Source organism: Acomys russatus, chromosome X (assembly GCF_903995435.1).
Source record: "Acomys russatus chromosome X, mAcoRus1.1, whole genome shotgun sequence".
Taxonomy (NCBI): domain Eukaryota; kingdom Metazoa; phylum Chordata; class Mammalia; order Rodentia; family Muridae; genus Acomys; species Acomys russatus.
In genome coordinates, this window is record NC_067169.1 from 86,874,109 (window position 1) to 86,890,178 (window position 16,070).

At 41.4% G+C, this 16,070-nt stretch overlaps 1 protein-coding gene across 3 annotated transcripts in view; it reads right to left on the reverse strand.

The window, feature by feature from the left end:
• Nucleotides 1-15,609, reverse strand: part of Amot (angiomotin) — a 59,868-nt gene extending 44,259 nt beyond the window's left edge. For 2 of the 3 annotated variants that reach the window (XM_051141048.1, XM_051141046.1), the window contains exons 1-3: nucleotides 15,468-15,609; nucleotides 7,398-7,468; nucleotides 386-534 (exon numbers count right to left, since the gene is read on the reverse strand). The gene's annotated coding sequence lies outside the window, so the exon portion shown is untranslated. The remainder of the gene's footprint in view (nucleotides 1-385; nucleotides 535-7,397; nucleotides 7,469-15,467) is intronic. The other variant, XM_051141047.1, reaches the window with a different exon arrangement.
• Between the last annotated feature and the right edge of the window lie 461 nt (nucleotides 15,610-16,070).

Sequence of the window (16,070 nt, forward strand, 5' to 3'; positions counted from 1 at the left end):
ATTTGGATTTAAGAGTCAAATATAAAAACATCTTCTGTTGCCTGAAATTGGACAGATGACTACCAAATTCTTTTCTTCTAGAGAAAAAAAAAAGGTGGAAACAAGAATGTTTGTAGTTAAAACAAACACCACTTCTAACCTTCTCCCACAAGGCAGGAGAATGTGGACATTGAGCTGTCCCAGATCCCATACCTTCAAAGGTATGCCACCCCCTCCCATGCCGCACCCGCCCATCCAGCAAGCACACATAAACACCCAGGCATGTGCACGTGGGAGCCAGCATACACCAATGCAGGGCCCATGCACGTAGGCACACCTGTGAGCTCATACACGCACACTCTCAGGCACGCAGGCACGCATTTATACACACACCAATGGTTCATACCTATTTCTGCTTTCGTTTAGGCTTAAAGCCTTGATCAGGATAGGGAACTCTTGCTTATGAGCAGCTCCAGAAAGCGCAGCAGCAGATTCCCTCTCCCCTAACACTCAGGTTCAGGGTAAGCGCCGACAAGAGTCCAACCACTGGTCACTCTGAAATGTTCAGGAAGGGAGGGAGAAATAAAAATGTCGTTCCTAAGTTGCCACCAAGAGCCAGCAGTTAACCAAACTACTCTTTCCAAAACAAAGTTCTGTCCCATGTTGCTTGGCTTTTGAATGAGTGGCAGAGTCTATCTTCCCTAGGGCAGAAGGCAAACCTCACTGTTGAGCAGGTGAGTGCCTGAGGTTATTCCAGTCTCTAAAAGACAGAAAGGCTAAGATGTGGCCCTGGAAAGTGCTGCTGTGTTCAAGTCTCAGAGCCTTGGAAAGCCATGCCAAATGGAACCCTAGGTGAGGCTTAGGAACCACAAGCACTGTTACCTTTGGGAACAATATTCACTTGGTATCAGTAGCAGGACAGGCTTGTGGGTTTAACTGCCTTACAAGCTAGAAGGGAAGGTAGACACCATAAGGTATATCTGGGGTCAAAAAAAAAAACAAAAAAACCAAAAAACAAAAAAAACAAAAAACAAAAAAACAAACCACTGAATACCAAACTCCTGATTCTGTTGCCTCAGCCTCAGGCGGGCAGAAGAAAAACAAAACTTCAGCCAAGTCATTTACTATTTATTGAATATTGACCATTCCAGACACTTGCCAGCCTTGTGCTAGACACAGAGAGTCATACAGAGAGATACACAAAATATAGTCCCTGCTCTTGTGGAGCTTACAATCTGATCAACAGCCAATCACTCTGGAAAAAACCCAACCCTGTTCAAAGCAGCACCCCTTCCCCGTGCAGCAGAATATGCCTTGGTTTACTTTCTCAGCTCTTCCTCTGACCCAGGGTCTCAGCAAAAGGTTTCTGCTACATGGCAATTGGAAATGAGGTACAAACATCCCACAGATATGGATTTGAGATCATATTCCCTTAAAATTTCTGCTTTGAATCTCTCTAAAACTCCCTCCAGGTCCACCCAATGCTGCTGTAAAATGTGAGAGTTTGTGTTTTGGTAAGGTTGCACATGAACCACGTCCTGGCCTAGCTTCGACTCAGTCATATCACTCTAAAGGAAGAAAAAGGAAAACCGCAACCCACACCAGAGGCTCTGGAAGCAGCACAGCAATGCAGAAGATACACATGAGCATCGTTGTCTTTTGGGAGCTTGTCCAAATTTTTCAGGTTTTCAAAAATCCACAAAACCACACAGTGATTAATTTAACAGTATTTCCTTGCAATGTTGCCAAAAAAATAAACTGAGCAGACATAGAGTGAACAAACCCGGAAATGTGTCTTTCCATCTTCTTTTGGTCCAAAGTATAATCATGATCAAAACCAAAACTGCCTCCAATCTGCAAGGTAATTGTTTTAGGATGTCTCCCCTTCATTTCACAGCAGAGAAACAACTTTTAATTGGAATCAAAGTTAGACTGTGAACAGAAGTATGGTAAATAACTACCACGCTTCTATTGCCCTATTCTGAACAAAAACAATTGTCTGCTTTTCAAGGGAAACACTAGAAAATAGCCCAAGGCTTTCAAGTGAGAGCCCCTAGAGAGCAAGTACCACAGACTTAGTCTCCAGAACTCCCTTGACTCTTCATGCTGCCTGACACTGGCTTTCTTCTGACACCTGATTTTCACTGCAAAACTCCTTACTCATCCAAAATCTTTCCCCCTTCATTTTGTCCTCTTTCTTCCACATCTTTTTCAAAACCCCGATCACTTTATAGTACCACTGGACACTGTGTTCCTCTACTCCCAAACTAGATCATTTTTGTTTAACAGGAAAACAAGTCAGTTCTCGAACAAACAAGCAGGCAAGCAAGCAAACACTTTTCAGCATTCTCCCTAGTATATGGGCTCTTTTCTTAAAGACCCTATGGCTATCTGCGTGCTAAGAAAAAAAAAAGTGGCACTATTAATTAAAGAGACAATTCCTTGCTTTATTCACAAGAAGTGAAATAGTATGAACTCTGCAAACTTTAATTTGCCCACACTTTGAGTCATGCCACTGCCAGGGATGTGACATCATCTTCAATCAATAAAATAACCTTGTTGCTCTTGGACACACAGAGTGCCTTTGAGGATATTGGACAGGAGAAGAAAGGAAATAGCTAGTTCTGTCTTTGAAAGTGCAATATAAATCTATACATTCAGCTCTTCTGTAACAGCAAGGCAGCAAGGTGAAGCTAAATTCTAACTCTATTTGCAGTCATTAGCTTCTCCCCATATAACTGGAAGTTGAGCCAAACATATTTGTGGGAGCTCAGATGTTTTCCAAGCCAAGACCCAGCAAAATCATTATTACAAGGTGGCCAGGACAAAGCATAGTTTTGCCCTTTGAATACATTTCACAATAAGCCTATTTAGGGTCTTTTTTCTAACCCTTCCTCTACTTCCTCCTTCCATTCTTCCTCCATCCTTTACTACACAACAAGGATGGAAAGCCTACTCTAGAAAGCCTGTTTCTCAGTTAAATTTGGATCAATTGACCTCATACATTATTTCCAGAGAAACAGAAAGCTTCCAGGTCAAAATTTCTGTGATTATGTCATTGTGAATAAAATATCACACACACACACACTCACACACACACACACACACACACACACACACACACACACACACACACACACACACACTCATTAAAAGCAAAAAGCCAGGGCTGGCGAGTTGGCTCAGTAGTTAAGAGCACTGACTGACTGTTCTTCTGGAGGACCAGGGTTCAATTAATTCCCAGCACCCACCTGGCTCACAACTGTCTGTAACTCCAACCCACAATACTCCTTCTCCTGGCCACCACCAGCACTGCATACACACCATATACAAATACATACAGGCCAAATACCCATTCAAATAAGCAAATCTAACAACAACAACAACAACAAGCCAAGAAGCCCCATAGATTCTCATATGATTTCAAGTTGGGCCACTTGTTGGCTTGATCGTTCATGGGCCCGACATTTCCCAAGATATCTTGAGACCCAAAGCACACATTTAATTCATTGCATAGGACATCAATGAATTTAACAGGTAATGAGGAAGCAGCAACAGCACCACAGTCAAAGGTTCTGTAATCTCACTGCTCAAATTCAAATCCTGAGTTAGGCTCTCTACTAACTGAACCCATCCATGTTTCTTAAAGTCCACTGGTCTCAGTGGTATCACCTACAAATTAGGAATAATGATGTACACACCACATGCATTATTTATTATGAAGATTAAGAAAGGTATTGCATGTAAAGTGCTAAGCATGCAGACTGACGCACCATAAAGACTCAAAAAGTTAACTATTACTATAATATCATTTCAATTTAGCTTTTTTTCTATAATGCTTAAAAATTATGAAGGTTTTTTAATTTAAAGTCCCTATTTGCATCTCAGTTATTGGTGCGGAGTTTCTTGGGCCAGCACGAGCCAGATTTGGGAAGTCACATGGGACCCTGCTTAATACCCCACACTCCTGTGACTCTCACACTAGATTGGTATTTGCTCTTGCTTAACTCTTCACTTGCTTAGGAGTCGGGTGTGGTGGTGCATGCCTGTAATTCCGGCATTGAGGAGGCAGAGGTGGGTGGATCTCTGAGTTCGAGGCCAGCCTGGTTTACAGAGTGAGTTCAGGATAGCCAAGGCTACACAGAGAAACCCTATCTCATGAAACCAAATCCAACAAAAAAAATGTGTTAGGAAAGAATGGGCATCAATTCTTTTCTCCTATGTCATTCATTGCCTAGATCACATTGGAAAATAATTGTAAAGCCTTAAAATTTTCAATGCTAACTGAGGATTGTGTGAGATCTGTTTTTAAAACACTAACTCATTTTATGTTTATTACATTTTTAATTTTAATTTATTTACTGTAGTGTGTGTGGGGAGGTGTACACCATGTTGTGCATGTGCACATCAAAGGCCAACTTTCAGGAGTGGATTCTCTTCTTCTGGTCATCCCAAAGGCAGCTGTTTGAGCCATTATGACCAGACCAGGAATGGTCATGTTTTTATTCCACTTACACTGTAGTTTATCTTGCTCTGAAGCAACTAACCTGAATATACTGATAGGCAAAAAAAAAAAAAAAAGAAGAAGAAGAAGAAGAAGAAGAAGAAGAAGAAGAAGAAGAAGAAGAAGAAGAAGAAGAAGAAGAAGAAGAAGAAGAAAAAATCACATGAACAGTGCAGGGGCCAGTGAAACACAGAGAAGTATGGTGTATCTTGCTGCTACCATTCTTTATTCTCTTATATACATCTATTTCAAAAGAGGATTATGAGACTTTGTTACCACATCTCACCGCTTACTGCCTTGGAAAAAGTGTAAAGGATCCATAAAATCAGAATGAACATAAAGGAAGAAAGTTTAAGAATGTACCTAACTACCTGCTGCCTTAACAATCTCCTCCCACTATTGTCATTTACTATTTATTTTTATAAACAGCATAAACACAGCATGTGAATACTTATAATAAAGAAGGTAATCACTTACAAATCCAGTACTTCAACATTGTTAATATTACTAACATTCTGGTTAGATCTTTGCAAAGCAATGCAAGAACCTGCTTTTGTTTTTAGAGGGTCTCACTGTGTTGCTCAGACTAACCTGGAACTCCCTATGTAGTACATGTGGCTTCAGACTCATGGCAATCTTGCTCAGTTCATCCAGTTCTGGGATTATACGTGTGAGCCACAACCAGTGCAATGAAATATTAATATACCGATAATATGGGAGCTTACGTTTCACTTTATTGTAAGCCTTTACCCATCTTTTGGCATAGACATCATAACAAATATTGCAATGACAAATGTAATAGTCCATTAAATGAGTGTATCAAGATGCACTTACCAATTTATTCAATTATTAAGATAGTCAAATGGCTTCCAGTCTTGTGCTAGTCTAAATAATGTTATAAACACATTTAACCTTTCGCCACATTTTGGAAAATGTTTTTTCTTTTCTTTCTTTAAAGGTTTCTTTTTATAAAATGTATTATATTGCCAGGATGTTATGTCTGTGCATGTCAGATCTTGGAGTTACGGACAGTTGTGAGCTGCCATGTGGGTGCTAGGAATTGAACCTGGGTCTTCTTGAAGAACAGTCAATGCTCTTAACCACTGAGCCATATCCCCAGCCCCAGAAAAATGTTTTTCTAATTATATTAGTAAACTCTTAGTAAAATATTGCTTCTTAATGATACAACTCCACAAGTGAAATATATGGAGCACTCATGTTTATAGACAATCCATTAAAAACAAACAAAAAGTGGAAGAACACCAATGTCCTGTGAAATCTTGCTTTCCCTTAATAAAACATGCTTCTGTTTTCATTTCTCTCCCAGGTCAGAGCAGGGCTCTGGGGACACTGAGGAGCTAAAGCCAAGAGAAGCAGTGTAGGACCTCAGTGGCTTTTGAAATGGCAGAGTGGAATGTGGGCTCCCCTAGGAATCTAGCTTGTGTGCACTTGCCCCAAATTGCCACTTGGCCAAGAAGCTAATTAGTAAAAACATCAGATGGGTGAGAACAGGTTCATGGCCTGTAATGGCTTATATCATCTTTCATTTTTACCCTTGGAAAGATCTGACAATCAGCTTGAAGACATTCAGTTCTAGTGACCCAGCCTGTTACATTCTGAAAATGGAATTTGTTAGTTTTGAGATCCCCATCTTAATGTGTCCTAGCGGGCATGCTGCTTGATAAAACTGAGTGTACATAAGCAAGGAGCGTGAGTGCATGCCTCTATTTGTATCCTCAGTGAAAGTAGCACTTTAAAGGATTACCTGATTTAATATAATATGGATAAATGCCACCTGTTTAAATGAGCAATGTGTTATAGCAGAGGTTTATTCACATTGTTTGACTTTACAAAGCCATCTAGGTCTTAGGCATGAAAGGCAGCCGACCAGAGATGACCTGGCTTTACAAGGATAAACACAATGCCCAATATCTTTTCTTCACTTTTTCCCAGTGCCTTCAGAAAAGTGCAGTGTAGCTTTCTATTTCCTCCTTCAAAGATTTTCACTTATCCTTCTCCATCTTCCCTGCACTGAAGTCTGTTCAATATAGAAAATACATTCTGTTCCTTTTATGTTCCTGTTGCACTTCGTATATTTTAGCACTAATCATGGTGCATTTTCATCAACATTTAGTGACAACTTACTATATCTAGAAGTGTTTAGCTTTCCGCTTATACTCAGTAGACACTGGAGTAGGAAAAAGCAACAACAACAAATAATCAGAGCCCAGGCATCAGTAGCTTCTGGGAAAGTCAGGTAGGTCTAATTTAATACGTCTGTAGAACACAGTGCTATACACTGTATCTCTGACAATGCAGACAAGGAAAAATATCTGAGCTGAGAAGGCACTAAATTTGTGGATCCACATGAGTTAAAAGACATACTGAAATATATCTTTGGAAGTCATTGGTATATGGTTAACTGCTAAAGTCATAAGAGAGGGCTGGGGCATACTGAATAGGAAAATAATTTACCAAAGCTAATGGAATGATGGACCACAGAAGAAAATGATCACTTGAGGATCAGGTATATTGCAAAAATGAAACAAATTTCTTTATTAACTCTCAGGTCTCCTCCTCTATACAACTTCAATCAAGAAGACTTTGTTTCAGGGATGGAAGTCTCCAGGAGTAATGTAGAGACATAAAAGGTAATTCTCCTCTTTTTTGCTTCTAAGTGTACAGGAAGAAATCACAGCAATTGGGCCAGAACCAGAAGACAAGTGCAAGCTGCTGGAATATGAGATTTTGGGGCACACGAGACAGGTGTATTCTATTTCTATCCCAGTCTGTAAAATGCATCAATGTGCTCAATGTGTGCATAAAGAGTGAATAATAACATTCCTAAGGCTTTGATAGAAGGTGCAATAGAACAAAGTAGATGAAAGACATAGAATGTTAACATTATTATTACCTTTAGTTTCTTAGCCTTCTTTCTACGGAGTCAACAGTTTTTTCTTTCACTTTTGTTAGCTTTCTCAGCAGCTGTGGGTAGAAATAAAGACAGATGTGATTAACTACACTTTACAACTGGAGAAACACAAGTACAGAACCAATAGCTAATGGTAATTCATTTAATTAAGGTTTCACTGTTGCTCACCAGTAGGGTCAGGATCAGAAATCAAATCTTGTGACTTCCTGCCCTATGTAGGTAAAACACAAAACCTCCCAAAGACTACTTGTCTGGCTTTGAAGAAGACAGTTTACAATAGATTTTTTTAAAATTTAAAATTAGTTTTAATTAGAAAAAAAAGAGAGAAACTCATTCAGAAAGCCAAATCCTCTCACTCCAACAGTATGTTTAAAGAAGTGTATTTCATCTACAAGACAGTATTTAGGACAATTCCCCACACCAACACAAGAATGAATGGCTTTATCTAACTCCCTGACATAATTTGGAGTCCCCCGTTTTGCTGTACGACTTTGGAAAGGGGCTCCATTTGCCTTTAGTAAGGCTTTTGGGTCTCAGCAAGACTCAGGTGCTGTCTGCAGGTGTGGCATCCAGCAGGTGCATGGACAAGAGCCAGTATCTTCATGCCAAAGAACCTGAGTCACTCTCCCAAGTCAGAAACAGCCCCTCCCCCTGCCACTGATCTGCAAGCACCAGAAACCTAGTTTGATTGCGTTGCCCTATAGAACTGAGTCTAGACCCTGCTTTCTCAAAGAAGGACTTGAGTAAGATCAGTTACGCCATAGGCATAGAGCCTAAGTCACTGCCTCAATAAGAAGAATGAATGCAGGTATGGCCCATGGGGAGAAAAGCATCAGGGACTATGTATAAATAAGGACCATCTCCTACAAGTTGTGGAGGGAAGGGAGGATCAAAATAGACTTCTATTTTATCCTTGTATCTACTCCTCTGCATATGGCCCTGAAATCTCAGAAGGCTAGATTTACTTGCCTAAAAGAGGTGAAACAAACTAGAAACTACTAGGTAGCCTGTGCTCTGATGGTTAGCCCCATCATAACCCTTCCCCTTCAAACCACTGAAAGAGAAGTGCTTAGCCTAGCCCCAGAAACAACCAGGTCAGAAAACTTACCACAGGACCCTACACAAATCCTAATTGGCAGCCTCAGGCAGAAAAATGCTCTAGGGGATAAAGCAGGTCATTGATATTTTCTTAGCTCCAAAAACTGTTTGCTTTAGAAAACAATAGGCCTCTCCCTCTCTCTCTCCCCCTCTCTCTCTCTCTCTCTCTCTCTCTCTCTCTCTCTCTCTCCCTCTCTCCCTCCCTCCTTTGCTGGATATATGCATGTACTCAGGCGAGCACACGCGCACACACACACACACACACACACACACACACACACACACACACACATGGGGAGGGGGAATACAAAGACGAAAGGAGAGAAGAAAATCATTGAAGAAAATATAGAATATTATCTTAACAAAACAGTGTGTTATGGTGATCCATTGAATTTCCCCAATTCACAAAGAGAACTCCCACTATTAAGCTGTGGTACACAAGGGAAAGTAAGGGAGTAAAACAAAACTCTGAGCTGAATCCCTAAATGTAACAGAGGAAATTCGATTTCATCAGAATTGGCAGTCTATTCCTCATTTGTGATTATTATTTTTTAATCTTAGTTTGTTATTACATGAGGGAGAATGTCATTAATTCAGTGCAAATCGGTGCCCCTTAAAAACAACTAAAATGAGTAAAGGATGCGCTAATTAGCTTCCTAATAGAGAAGGTTTTAATTGAACTCTTCTATAACAACCCTCATCAAAAGTTTCCAGGACAACTTTTTAAAAGATGTCAAACCTGGCCTATATTTGTATCGCCTTAAAATACTTCTCAATACATAGAAACAGAAAGCCGATTTCTTCTCAGTGCTGTTAACACTCAGGCCACTACATTTTCTGATGTCAGCAATCCCCTTCCCACAAATATTCCAAGTATGCACCACCGTCATTCTCCTTTCAATTATGTGGTTTCTCTGCTCCTTTACTGATTGAGTCCAGGCCTCTCAGATAATGAGAAGCATGTGCTGGGAAAAAATGCTCTTAGAAAATACATACATCAGTTTCATCTGCATCATAAATCACTTGTCTCTATCAAAATGTAAAGTTTACTATGGGATATTATAAGGAGGGGAAAAGATCAGCATCAATGAGTACAGGTGACCAGTTACTGTAATCTAAAGCAACACCAATAAATATAAGGGAGGCACTCCCCACCAAATCCACCCTTTCTAGCTTGGCCACATTTATGTTTAATGTTATCTTAATGTTGCCTTTGGGGGTATTTAAGTTCTGACATACACATGGAAATGAGCCACGAATTGTACAGCATACATAAATATTCTATCATTAATAAAAACCATCTGTGCAGAAAACACTACAATAGCTGGGTTTCAGTCACTAGCTATCATCAATATTTGTCACAGGCGAATATTACTCAAGACTTTCTCCCTTATAACACAGACACATCAAATGTTGCTTTCCTCTAACCTTTTGAAGGTGCTTTCAAGAATTCAATGGTCACTGGGGTGCATCCCAACTAATGTCTCTTTTTCAAACTATTTTTCCTCACCCTAACAGTCACTACAGTCCTTTTATTTTGTCTCAACCTATCACAGAGTACGGAAATGTTTACTTTTTTGAAAAGGTTAAGAGGGTCAATAACACAAATGTAGGGTCAATCTTAATTATAGTGAGTAAGGCAATAGGCCACCAAAGGGCACTGTATGTTATAAGAGAGCAAAAGCTCATTAAATATGAACACCTGCTCAGGGCCCTATAATAACCCTGCTCTGCCATCATGCAAACACCTTTCATCCAATGACCTCAAAGCATGTGCCCAGTATGAAGCATGCCTAAACACCTCTGTGAAGTATTAATATCCTCGCTTCCCAGAAGGGTAACTAAAGCTTAGAGCAGCTAATTCAGCTACCCTTGGTCACATGGCAAGTCAGAGAGGGACTGGGCAGAGAATCCCAGATCCTGGCTTCAAGGCACACAGACATAAAGCCACTTCAGGCAGCCAGAAAGAGAGCGAAAGGGACTTCACAAATGTCAAGTAAAATTGCAGAGGGAGGGAGGGAGGGGGAGAGAGAGAGAGAGGGAAGGAGGGAGGGAGGAAGGGAGGAAGGAAAGGGAGGGAAGGAGGGAGGAGAGAGAGAGGGGAGGAGCGGAGAGCACAGACAGAGACAGCCAGAGACAGAGAGAGAGAGAAGAGAAATTGGTTTGCATTAGGAACTATTACTAAATAGACTCAACCCACCTGCATTTCCCCCCAGGAGCACAAAGTATGAAACATATTCCTGTATTTCACTTAGAAATTTATACAGGCTCTAGGAATGACTCTATCAATAATTAGATATCACACACAGACTAGAAACTTGTTTCTCTATGTACTAGTGGTCTCATGGAGAGCAGTAGAGCACTCTACTGTACCTACATGCTGTGTGTTTAACTGCTTACAAGCTTATTTCCTTACTGTTTTTTTTCCTTCGCCAGTCTGGCAAACATTATTTCTGAGGCTATCAAACATGCCTTTCTAGGCCTTCCTGTTCCCTCTTCTTGATTCTGGATCCTTCACAATCTATCCAAATTCATATTATCTTAATGAGATATCATGATACAACAACTTCAAAATAATTTCCAATGATCTAGACTAATAAACACTGGGCTCCAGTTTGGGTTTGCTTTAAGTCGAAGAGTATAACAGGAGGTCATAAGCATAGTATTAACAGGCCCACTGCATACATAAACCACCTCTAATTCATAGTGTTCAGAGTTCACACAAACCTGTTTGTCCCTCCTGGCAATCCTGACAGAAATGTATGAGATGCTTCCCATGTGCTCACATTGGTTCTTTTTTTTTTTTTAAGCCATAGAGGATTTTATTAAATGAACATGGGGGGAGAAGGGAAAGGGGGTAAGGGTACCCCAGAGAAAATAAGAGCTCATATTAGTTCTTACTCCATTACTTTATACCAGTTTACAAAGCTTTGTCACTGACAAAGTCTTATTTCAAAGCAACATTACATACATTTATGACCCAAAGTATGCACAATTCATGTTCATAGAGGAATCACAAAAAAGTGAATAAGATTCTTGAAGGTTCATAGACAGTCTTGGGTTCATTATTTGATACTACTAAAATACAAAGCACATTTCTGTAGATACATTATTACAGACTCCCAATGCCAAATTCTTACACACAGGATGAGTAAAGGATTGTGGGGGGTTGTTTGTTTTGTTTTTTGGGGGGGGGTTGTTTGGTTTTCTGGTTGTTTGTTTGTTTTGCCTTTGGTTTTTCAAGAAAGGGTTTCTCTGTGTAGCCTTGGCTGGCCTGGACTTGCTTTGTAGATCAGGCTGGCCTTGAACTCACAGAGATCCACCTGCCTCTGCCTCCCGAGTGGGGTGAGTGCTGGGATCAGGATTGTGTGTGTAACAACTGTCACACCTTGTCATTCAAAGGCACACTAGATTAATGAGGCCTCCAAAGACAAGCATAAATTTTTGAGAATTGACTATCAAAATCACCCTGTCCAACCTCCACAATTTACAGAGGAAGAAAGTGCCTAAAGCCCAGGTTCCTCTCAGCAGTAAGTGCACCCGGAAAGCCTAGCATAGATTCTTATATGTGAAACATTATCAGCGGCCATTGTTTGCTAAAATTAAAAAAAAAATTCTGGGTCCGTGGGCTAGTGAAATATAATAACTGGAGATAAAATATTTCACCAAAATGAGATAGATAGTCTCATCCTTAGACACTCAAAAATCTGCAAAGTTATATTACGTCCAGAAAGTAATGCTCTTTCTATGAGCAGGTGTGGGCTCAATCTAATGCAGCCAGCATTATTACAATCCAGAATGATATAAACAATTAATTACATCACATAGAACAAAAGGCTTCAAAAGCCCAATAACAGACTCATTTACTTCAAGCAACATCAAGACAGAAAATGTAAATGTAGTCCTTTATGTAATAAATATGGTCCTGACACAGTCCAGTTATGCTGAGGGCTTTTTTTTTAACCTATCAAATAATAGTTTAAAGATACTAACTAGGAAAGCCTGTGTAGATACTTTTATAAGGCAAATGGCCTTCTACTTTCTTTCATTTTCTTTCTGTCTTTTTTTTCCCCTTTTTTGTTCAGATTATGTGTGTTGTAATTGGAAGGGGAACCTTCCTCCAAAAGGGTCAGAAGCCCACCATGGAGGAGGGTAATGCGGTGTCCTGGGCTGTTTAATACCCCCTTAGTTCCTGCAACTAAATTCTAACCTTTGACTTGGGGGTGGGAACCTCGATTTTGGACCAAAGTCCGCAAAAGGCAACAAGGAATGAAAAGTAAGTAACGCTAAAGACAACCCATCATAGTAAAACCCCAACAAAAATTCCTAGGGACAGGAAATCAATAGATCACGATTCTAAACAAATTGGTTTAGTCCCCAGTTAATTAACTTGTCACACCACTCACTAAACCCACTGAATCCATGGGAGAAAGAGATGCTGTAATAGATTTGGAAACATTTACCATCCTAAAAGGCTAGGCCCCGACCACACATACCTCTCTCCACCCCATTCAGTGGGTTTAAGCTGGGCTTAATGGGTGCTAAGGACAATTCCTACCAGAAAGTGTGAAGACTAGACCGCGCTCTCATGCATTCGAAATGCTCAGTCTCCATGGAGGAGGCTACCTGGTCACAAGCATTTCCCAAGAGGGAATATATCCTCTATTCCTCTTTACTGGTAACACTTGCTCTGCCCCAAACAAAACAGAACTGCAAACTATCCTGAGAACTTGGGGCGGGGGGGAGGCGTGATTTTCGAGGATAAAGGAAGAGAAACATTAAGAGGGGAGCAGGAGGGTGTGAGAAACTCCTCTTGTCTCCAAATGGAAAATAAGCCTAAAAAACAGGATCAAAAGAAGAAGGGAGTTGGGGGGGGGAAGGGCTGCTTAATTACAAAGACACCCTTTTAAAGAAGGCGCAGGCCCTGGGAGAGAGCTCTTAGGAGAGGCCCAGAAGCAGATGTACCCACTTAGAATGCTGGCACTCAATGGGACCTCAAAGTCAAAGTAGCCATCCCGCTATCTTCCTACTGGACAAGTCTCAAAAACATTCCAGAGTCAGCTTCTTTCTACACAAAAGTGGAGGGTAATCGGCCTCAGAAGAGACCTGAGTCTAATAAGCCTTACTTCATAAATGAAAAACTAAGGTTCGTACTCCAAATCTCAATGTCAAATATGAATTACTAAAATCTCTTTCTAAACTTTTTTCTTTTTTGGTCAAGTAAAGGGATTTATGATGTGCACAGAAAACTTACTTTACGTACGGGTGGAGTTACAGGTTTACGTGGCACCTAGACTGTGAAGTAGAAAGAAAAAAAAACTTTGAATTTTACAGAGATACAAACTTTTCCAAAGAAAGAAGGAACTCAAATTGAAGTATGATGCAGCGCCAGAAGGTGCCTGAAAATGACACCAGGCAAACCCATACAGAATAGCTGGGACCTGAGCTATTTTCTGTAAATAGATGCAACTACTCTACAACCACCTGGCTATTAAAATGTCCCAGGCCAGTTTGAAAATTTAGTTTGGTCAGCCAGCTTTTCCCTCCCAGCTGAGCTGAAACTTGATAGCCTTTCAAATGGTCACCATGTAACATTGCAACATTCCTTCTCCACGTTACTGAAACCCGCCCTGCCCCCCCCCTGCGTCCACTCCCCCCACCCCCCCACCCCTTTAAAATCAACCAAAGAAATAAGAAAATATGTGTAAATTATTTATTCCCTAAAGAATAAGCAACGGATTGGAGACATCTCAGTAATGAGTCTTTCAAGTCAACCAGTCTCACACACTTGTGTCACTTGCCCAAGTGGAGAGAGGTAGGAGATAGGTGAAAATCTACCCCATGTCCAAAATGGAATTTCTGACTATTCTTAGTCACTGAATGATGGTTCTGAAAGGTCTGAGGAGGCTTCACAAAGCCGGCCCGAGAAACATCCTTTTACATGGCCAAACCTAAGAAGACTTAGATATACCCTTGGCCCTTCATCACTGAAGATTATGGTGATTAATTTTTTCCCTCTAAATAGGAGAAAAAAGTTATACTCACAGAAGTTTTACATTATCTCCTCACATCTACTGTTCATAGAGGCAGAGGGCAATAACTGAAAGGGCTTTCTCAAAATTTTCACTTTCATCTCTTATTAATTTGTATTCAGTCCCTCGCTGCAAATTATTAGCAGATTATGATTTATTAGTGGCAATCATCAGGGACTGCTCGCAGTCTATAAAATCAGTCATTTTCCCTCCTCCTTACCCTCCTCTTCATTTTCATCTTTCTATGAAGGAAGTCTTGTGTTGGTGAACAAAAGTAACGTGGCCAAGGCTCGGTGGGACCTTAAAACTAACACCTGCGTGATCTTGCAAAACCACTTATTAAAATCTTCTGACCTTATGAACCAAATAACGGCAATCTCCGCCTCCGGACCTTCACCACCACCACACACCACCACACATGCCTGCATAAAGCGAGTAGTTGTGTGGTACATTACTTCCACATTTTAAAACTTGAAGAATTCATGGCCCTGGGCTCAGGGAGGGTGAGCTCCCAGCCCAAGCCTAAGCTGTTAGGAGAAAACCATCTAGATAACTGAGATAAGGGCAAACCCTCAAGCAGAACTAAAGGTAGATCTCAGAGTCCCTAACTTAGTTACAGGTCTTAAGTGATCAATTCAGTCGGGACCTACAAGAACTCAGGGAGGAAATAAAGTAGCACCATGCAATGGTACCCTTTCCAGCATCTCCTCCGTGAAGTAGGAGAGGAGCCTATACTTTTAAACTGTTTTAAACTTCTTGGACATCTCGGAAAACTCAAGGAAAGAATACAGCAAAGAAAATAGAACATACTGACAACCCCCACAAGCACATACAACAACCTTCTCACAAACAAGGACATGACCAAGTTGACAACACAATTACTGCCCCAGTTCCCCGCAAAAAGCAGCAACGCTTCTCCTACCCCTGAAAGCAATGAAGACAAGGTGACGATTCTCTCTGCAGGCTCAAGTGGCTTTGGTTCCGGGCCAGAGGCCAGGGATGGGTAGGGAGGAAGCCCCGGGTCCAGGCTACTCCCCACCTAGCTGCTCGCTCCGGTCTCTAGTCTCGGTAGCAGTGGACAAGCAGGATACCGGGCCGGAGGGTGGAGCAGCGGATCTTGGGAGGCAAGACAGGCTGGAGGTGGTAGTAGTGGGGGAAGGCGAAGAGAACTAAGAGAAGAGACGAAAGAGAACGGAGATGGAGGAGTAATTCAGGGGTCTACCAGCGAACGCAGCCCAAACGCTCCTCGGAAGGAAGGGGCGTGACTGCGATGAAGGCAGCTCCTGAGCAAAGGATGGGAGGTAGAAGAAGGGGAGGCACGGGTGCCTTTTCTTCTGGCGGTGAGCTGCTGGGACCGCCCAGAAGAAGGGGGTGGAACATGGATTGGGCAGGGCCGAGGGCGGTCCTAACAGAGCGGGAGGCCAGAGGGAGGCCCCCAGGACCCCGGGAAGGGGAGAAGGCGGAGCCCGGGAGGAGAGGCGGCCTTTGGGCGGGGAACTTTCAAACAATTGATCGGCTACGTTTG